This window comes from Chinchilla lanigera, unplaced genomic scaffold, assembly GCF_000276665.1.
Source record: "Chinchilla lanigera isolate Chin_1 unplaced genomic scaffold, ChiLan1.0 scaffold00018, whole genome shotgun sequence".
Lineage (NCBI taxonomy): Eukaryota > Metazoa > Chordata > Mammalia > Rodentia > Chinchillidae > Chinchilla > Chinchilla lanigera.
In genome coordinates, this window is record NW_004955419.1 from 6,472,553 (window position 1) to 6,480,650 (window position 8,098).

The 8,098-nt window shown below is 47.3% G+C and overlaps 1 long non-coding RNA gene across 1 annotated transcript; it reads left to right on the forward strand.

Moving 5' to 3' along the window:
• Positions 1–2,394: 2,394 nt before the first annotated feature.
• Positions 2,395–5,519, forward strand: LOC106148305. Its single transcript, XR_001233624.1, has 3 exons — positions 2,395–4,027; positions 4,444–4,954; positions 5,057–5,519. It is a non-coding gene; the product is annotated as an uncharacterized LOC106148305 (long non-coding RNA).
• Positions 5,520–8,098: the final 2,579 nt, after the last annotated feature.

Below are 8,098 nucleotides of genomic sequence, written 5' to 3' on the forward strand. Positions count from 1 at the left end.
CTTCTTTAGCAGGAGTGAGCCTCCCATCACTGAGAAGCATTAAAGTGTAACCTGGGCACGCACCTGCAGGGCTGGAGGGGAGATGAGTCAGAGGGAGGTCCCAGAGGAGCTTTGGGTTCCTTTTGATCCCAAGAAACTGGAGGGCTGGGGAATCTCGAGAAATGATTAATGGGCTGTTTATTTCCTTCCAGGCTCAAGTTGATGGCTTCTTAATTCATCCTAAGGACTTTATTCTCCATTATTTCATTTTGTCCTCCATAAATCTCCAGTTTCCTCGTCATAAAATGGTGTGATAACAGCTAACTCATACCCAGCTCCCGGGATTCTATGTATTTTAAATGAGCAAAGGCTGATAGGTGCTTCCTGTTGTCTATGGGAGGAGGGATCTCCGGGGGCAGAGCTTGAGCTGAAGAGCTCCTCCTAAAAGGACGTTCTTAGGAATGTACTCTCTAGACCGGGGGGGGGGGGGGGGTGTCAGGACGTAGGATAGAGTGGGCAAAGAAAGCTAGATAAGGCTGTGACCTTGGCTGGTGTTCACCCAGTCTCATGAGGAGCTCTAAAATGTGAATTGCACCTTGACACTGGAGGGCTAACTTTCTGAGGTCCACAGTAGACAACGGTCATTGGGTAGTGTGTGCCATGTGTGCATTTGTGTGTGTGTGTGTGTGTGTGTGTGTGTATGAGAGAGAGAGAGAGAGAGAGACATCCCTTCCCAGGTAAAGAAACTTCTAGTTGGCCCAGGTCCATTCTGTAGAAAACAAGCACCTTCAGCATCCTCTGCAAACTCAAAGGCTCCTTCAGGGGTCTTCTGTTTAAAGGCCCCTTTTAGTCTTACTGGGATCAGGAGGGATCTCTTTTGACAGCAGCAGATCCATTCCATTCAGAGTCTACCCCAGGGTAGAAGCAGGACTTGAGCCCAGGCTGCCATCTGTCTGTCCACCCATCCATCCACCCATCTACCCATCCAATCATCCATCCATCCATCCATCCATCCATCCATCCATCCATCCATCCATCCTTTTATCCATTCACCCATCCATCCATCCATCCATCCATCCATCCATCCATCCATCCATCCACCCATCCATCCATCCATCCAAACATCCATCCATCTTTTCATCCATTCACCCACCCACCCATCCATCCCAGCTGCAGTGCTGAAGCTCACATGGCTTTTGGGGGTAAGAGTCTTGCCCTGCAGTGCAGTACGGGGAGACAGAACAAGGACTCCCTCTGCAGAGCCAGAGCCACGGACTTTTCCACAAACCTTCAGTTTCAGGGTTTGGGGAGGAACCCCAGGGGAGCTCCTATAAAGGTCCCCCTGGTTCCCACAAAGGAAGACAAGTTCCGGGTGATGCAAATGGCTAGGGGCTGCTGCAACCGCACCAGCCCCCACTGAGTGAAAGGGGAACTAACCAGTCAGGCAGATGACAGGCATTTCCTGCCTCAGGGTGCAAAAACTGACCAAGGGCCATCTGGACCTAGGGCCCCCTGGCCCTCTGTGTCACCAGCTAGCTCAGGTCCTTGCTTTGGACATAATAGAAATTAGAACTAAAGCACAATTTCACAGAGGAGGAAAGCTTTAATTAAAACGTAAGAGAAAATGGTGATCAAGGCAGCCCTTAATGAAGGAGAGTAAGAAGATAGAAAAGGACTCCTGCTTGAGCAGCTAGAGAGGCACATTCTACCCACACAGGCAGGAGGCCAGCTTTTAAGGCTCAGCTGGGTGGGGGCCATGTCTTGCTGGTCATTATCCCAGGCCTGATTTCATCACTCTGGAGGAATCCTCATGGTGTGAGGGGAATCCCCATGAGCAGTGATTGTCTCTTTTTTGGTGGCTTCAGTCATGTGAGACTCCCCTCCTGGGACCCACGTGACTACAGTTAGAGGACAATAGCTGGGGACTTTTAGATGTTGCTCCAAAGTGGGGTGGGTAGTTGTTTCTGGAACTGGCTGGTCATCAGATGACCCTTTAAATTCTGCAAACTGGGTCAGGGGTATAGCTTAGTGGCAATGGCACCTGCCTGGCTAGTGCGAGGTCCCGAGTTCAATTCCCAGTACAAAAAAAAATTCTGCAAGGTACTTAAATTACCTTTATCTTGATATCCCCTATCTTGAAAGGGAATGAGAGAGGGTAGATATACTTAAGGCTAATAAATCTTGTTTTGCTAATTTTTAGACAGACACTCCCTAGGTGACTAACATGTCTATATAGAAAGCAAAGAAGAATTTGACCCAGGGTTTTGAAAATGAAGGTCAAGCCTGGGCGTGGTGGCACACACCTGTGATCCTAATAGGAGGCTGGGGCAGGAGGTCACCATGAATTTGAGGCCAGGCTGGGCTGCATAGTGAGTTCAAGGCCAGCCTGAAATATATGAGATCCTGTCTTAACAAAAACAAAAACAAAAAACAAAAAACACCACCACAACAAAAAGAAAATAAAGGTCAGGCTTTGTTCTACTTTTAGTCACCTACTCAGCACTCGTAGGCCCCAATGAAGAGTCATGGCTTTTAGCAAAATCCACTTTTAAGTCCCTGCCTATCTTAGGAGAAAACAGAAGTCATGCTTTTGATGAGTAACAGGTTAAGGGACCAGGATTTTGTTCGTGCTTTGTCCCTGTGTCTGTGACTACATCACAACCATCTGAGCTGCTCATGCAGGTGCCGGGTACATGGGCCCTCAAAATGCACGTGCACACACAGTTGCAGCCACGTGTCTGAGACGAGCCCAGGTGCTACCCTTGCACACAAACTCATACTGACACCCAAATGTCTGCTTCCTTGCATTCAGTGGGGCAGCAGCATGCTCTGGAAATGTGCGCTTATATGCCAAGCACCCAGCCCACCTAGGCATGGGCATGCCTGGCACACAGCACTCATCCATCCACACCCCACCCCCACCCCACAGCACAAGCAGACACAGTCCAGTGAACACAGGGGAATACAGATGCAGCCACACATGTGCAGACCCATGCAGATTCCTACAAACACACACACACACCCCTGCACACATTCGTTCAGTTACCAGACATTGGCTGAGCACTTAATAGATAGCAGACGCTGTGTAGGCTGGCAGACACATGGACACATCGAGATACAGGCATATCTACACACACAGATGCCCACTCAAGCACGCACATTCAGTCACAAACACACCAGCACGTACACACCAGACAACAAACAGGCAGGCACGGCAGCCCTCCAAGCACATGCCCAGCTTGCTTTCTCAGGAAGCAAAGACCGTGGAGGGGCATTGTTTCTAGAGAGGTCTTGCATCAGAGGGTTTTTCCTACAACCCCCTCCCCTGTCCTTTCTGCCTTCCCTGCTCTTGCCTCCACCTTTATCCTTTGCTCCCCCCACCGCTTCATCCTCTCCCCTCCTACCCCTCCTCTCCCTACCAGTAGCTGTCTCAGGGGATGAGTGGCTGCAGTGCTGTGTTGTACTTATAAGAAATGCAACCTGAAAATCTTTCTTGGCTTGCCTTGCTCCAAGCTTTTATCTTCTAATCAGGCCAACATGACTGCCTTGGACTGAGGATACTAATGACCTCCTAGGGTGGTGGTAGGCTAAGGAAAGAAGCATGAGCAGGGGCTTCTGTCCAGATGTCTACTTTCTCCACACCAGCCACATCAGCAAACAACCTAATGGGGCTAGATATTGAGGACAGTGGTGGTGGTGATGATGGTCGCGGTGGTGTCATGTTGGTGCTGACGGTTATGGCGGTGGTGGTGCTGGTGATGGTGCTGCTGGTGAGGATGTTGATGATGCTGACGGTAGTCACAAGGAGAGCCCACAAAAGGAGCGCCTACCTCATTCCAGGCTCTGTTCTCAACTCAAGTAAATTTTTACACTTGCTTTGACAATTGTACAGTGGAGGCTCAAGATCAAACCCTGGTAACCTCAGAGAACACACCGTGCTGACTACCAGATGCCTGTGTGTCTGCGGAGATCCCGCCACCTGGCTGGTTCTTTTTTTTTTTTTTCCTTTTAGTACCGGGAATTGAACTTAGGACCTTGCGTTTGCCAGGTAGGCACCGTGCCACTGAGCTATATCCCCGGCCCAACCCTGCGGGTTCTTTATATAGATGGGACATCTGGGGTGTAGGGAAAACAATGGAGTATCTTCTGGAGGGAGTCGACGCTCTGGGCTTTCCCGGGTAGAAGTGACCTGACCAAGTCTCACTTGCTTGGATTGAAAAAGTGGGGTCAACCAGAAGGCTGACACAAATGCTACCTGTAGCAACAACGCTGGGCACCCACAGGGATACTTGTCCCTGAAAAGACACTGGGCCTAAGGCCTCTGAAAAGGGTCAAAATGCTCTCCACGTGTGGATTTCACTCAGCACATGTGACCTCGTATCCCTATGCCATGTCATAGGCATAAGGTCTAGCCCATAGTAGGTATTCAGTAAATATTCTAAACAAATGGTCCTCACTTTACAGAGACAGAAGCATTAACATCTTCCAAGAATGATCTGTGGTCAAGGCAATAGGCATTTTGTCAGCACCCCAGCACGTGTGAAGTACAGTGTGGAAGAGACCAGCTACCACGGCGAGCATTTACAATGAGGACTGTCCTCCGACTTCCTGCCCAAAGAGGCACAAAGCTGGATTCTTGGGAATGAGAAGTTGGTCACCGCCCTCAGTTATGATTTGAATGTCCATCTTCCCCAATACCTTCCCAATGGCCTGTTACAGCTCCTGACATTCCACCCTCTGAGGTTCATTCCTCAGTGTCCTGATAAAAATCATAGGTGTCCCGTACTGCCAGTGCCTCACTGCCTCCTCTTATTGATCCTCTCATTGATCTGTCATGTAGGATTCCTCATGGTACAGATGAGGACACTGAGCTTCTGAAAGGAGCGGCCACTTGCCCGAAGCCCACAGCTGGGAAAGGCTGAGGCAGGATGGGATCCAGCTTCCTGGCAGATCCGCATTTCCTACCAGAACAGAGGTAATTTTTATGAGAATGTCAGCTCTGTGGACCCAGAGACATAACTCAGAGTGGCTTAAACATGCAGCTGGGCTGCTCTGATGGGTGGTTAATGCCCCGCAGGACCCAAGGATTTTCGTCTTTCTGCCCTGTCCTCTTCATCATCCCTGGAAGGCTGGGGTAGCTTCAAGCCTCAGCCCTTTTACCTTCATTCACTCTTCTGCTCATGACACATGGAGGCACAGTGCAGGGAGATTTGATCAGGTCAGAAAGATGACGGAAGTCTTGGCTGCCCTTGGAAGGGACGCCTCACTCACCGGATCCTCAGTGTTGTAGGGAAAAGTAAAGTAAGGTACGTAGGGGGACAAGGAGTGATGGGATGGGGAAGGTCCCTTAAATGGGGTGGTTGGGGGAGGTCAAACTCTCCAAGGTGGCCTGCGTGAAGAAGCGAGGATATAGGGAAAAATGGAAGCCAGTGACTTGGTGACTGAAGAATTCAAAGAATCTATTATATAATTGATGGGAGGAGATCACATTTATTTGCTGTCTTTTTTATATTTAAGGCCCGTTTTGCAAGAACACACATTATGTCTGTTTTTTTTTTTTTTTTTTTTTTTTTTTGGTTTTTCTCCGGTACCGGGAACCAAACTCACGACCTTGCGCTTGCCAGGCAGGCGCTTTTGCCGCTGAGCTAAATCCCCAGCCCTGTTTTTTTTTTTTAATTAATCTTTACTAGTCCCTGGGAAGAAGAACTAATGATCTTATTCCCCATTTTACAGTTAAGATAATTGAGGCTCAGGGAGGTGAAGTGATTTTTACCCCCCCAAGTTTCATAGTTTATGGAATTATAGGGACAGAACTTGAACCCAGGTTAATAGCAGTTTTGTTTTATTAGATTCATATTTTATTTCCAATGTCATGAAAATAGCAAACTCTTGAGAAGACCGGGTACACTGGCCTTTTTATATTTATGCTTTCAAATTTTATTTATGTACTTAATTTGAAAAATAGATGACATTCTCATAGAACAACAATTCAAAAGTATAAAAGGGTTTACGCAGCAAAGGTTCTGTCCACTCAAGTGGATTAATTACTTCTATGACCTTTTTTTTTGAAGGTTAGAAGGCGCATATTTGTAAAACTGATGGAATGTCACTTTATAAATTTTGGTTGCATAGGTAAAATTTTTCTTTCAACTGGCAGAATTCTTTGGCCCTTGGAACCACAGGCAGGTTTTTGAAAAATGAACCCAAGGGCATAAAAATACTTGGCTTTCTACATTTCTGCCTTTTAAAATTAGATATCTGTGAATGCCAGAGGTAGAATTTAATATCATTAGAAAAGAAAGGACTTCCAAATACATAACTAAATAAGAACATAGACTATATCCTCCCCTGGAAATAGATTTTAACAGCATTTTCTTGGGGTCAATAAAGGACAGTGATATCGATGGACAACTCAGTCCTTCTGGTCTTGTTTATTGTCAAGCCAGGAGAAAAGCAATTGATCTGATGTCAGTCTTAAGTCAGAAAGCCTTTCTCTCTCTCTCTCTCTCTCTCTCTCTCTCTCTCTCTCTCTTTCTCTCTCTCTCTCCCCCCGCTTCCCTCTCACCCTCCCTCCTCTTTGTTTTCTGTCCTTATGACTTCGTTTTCCAGCAAAGACTTGGTGACCAGGACAGAAGCCTCCCTTTTAAATACTAGTTCCACCACGTCACTGTCCCTGATCAGAGATCCTCTGAGGGCTGCTCTCTAAGGACAAATAAAATGTGACTCCCAAGCTGCTCTGCTACCAATCCTCACTGGCCACTCTAGCCAGCCCTGTGCTCTCCATTGCCTTTCCTGCACCTGGGCACAGGAAGTCCCCCTGCCTGACATCCTTTCCCAAGGGCTCTGCTTACGTCACTTCCCCCTAAGCCCAGCTCTCGCACTCACCTTGCTCTTTTCCTGAGTAGTCCTACTCCTTCCACTAGCATCTTCAAAAAACACCTTTGAACCTGGAAATTTCCCCACCTGCCTATGGCTGAGGAGCCTCTGAGAGCCTCAGGAATGAATCTTGGCTCTGAAAATTCTGAGTCTGTGGTTTTTAAGGAAGTCACTCCTCCATCTGGATCTCATTTCCTCATCTGTAAATGAGGCCTGGGACTGGCCATCCTTGGGGGCCTGGGGCTTTGTGTTTTTCTGGTTCTGTGGAAGGCTAGAATTCCCTTCTTCCAGTGTTTCTGTGAGAAACACTCATCACACTTTGAGAATGTTGATTCTGCCCACCCTTATAGACGGTTCTCTCCAAGGGTCACAAAGAGACAATTTCCCTGAGGAAGAAAAGGACCTTGTTCAGAGACAGGAGGACAAAGTGTGAGAGGGTGGAGGCTGGCAGCAAAAGGCCTCAGCTGAATGGACATGCAGGAAGTAGACAAGATTTTTATCAAGTCAGTGGGATCAATAGAATGACCCTCAAGAGGCTCACCTCCGAGATGAGGCAGTACATCAGGAATCTCATTGCAGGTTCTGCATTTGTCCATAAACTTGTCCTTCCCTCCAGCCAGCACAGGTTGATGCCATTTGTCCAGGCATGCAGTGTGTCCTGGGTGTAGTGGCAGTGTGCCAGACTGATGTGGCCCTGACTCATTAGGTGTACTGATAAGCAAACATTTATGCCTCTTCAGTTGCGGTAAGTGCCCGGCCCAGTGATATGCCATCCAGGAATTTAGTCAGGTGTGATATGAAGAACTCTGTCTTGCCCTGGTTATTTGCAAGGGTTCTTCATATAGCCTAGATACCAATCCTTGTTGGGTAGCTAGGTTACAAATATCTCTATCTCTGAGTTTACTATTAATTTGCTGACATGTCTTTTCTGGATATTGAGCATTTTAATGTGGATATTAGCACTGATCCATACTTTTCTTCATGAGCAGTGCTCTGTGTATCAGTACACTTACCTTTGTGAGGTATAAGAATATTTTCTTCTAAAAGTTTTAAAGTTTCTCTTTGCCTTTAAGTCTTTAATTTACTAAAAGCTGGGCATGGTGGTGCATGCCTGTAATCCCAGCACTCAGGGATTGTTGCAAGTTTGAGGCCAGCCTGTGCTACAAAGTGAGTTCAAGGCCAGCCTGAACTGCATAGCAAGACCTTGTCTCGAAAAGACAAAAAAACCCAACAACAACAACAA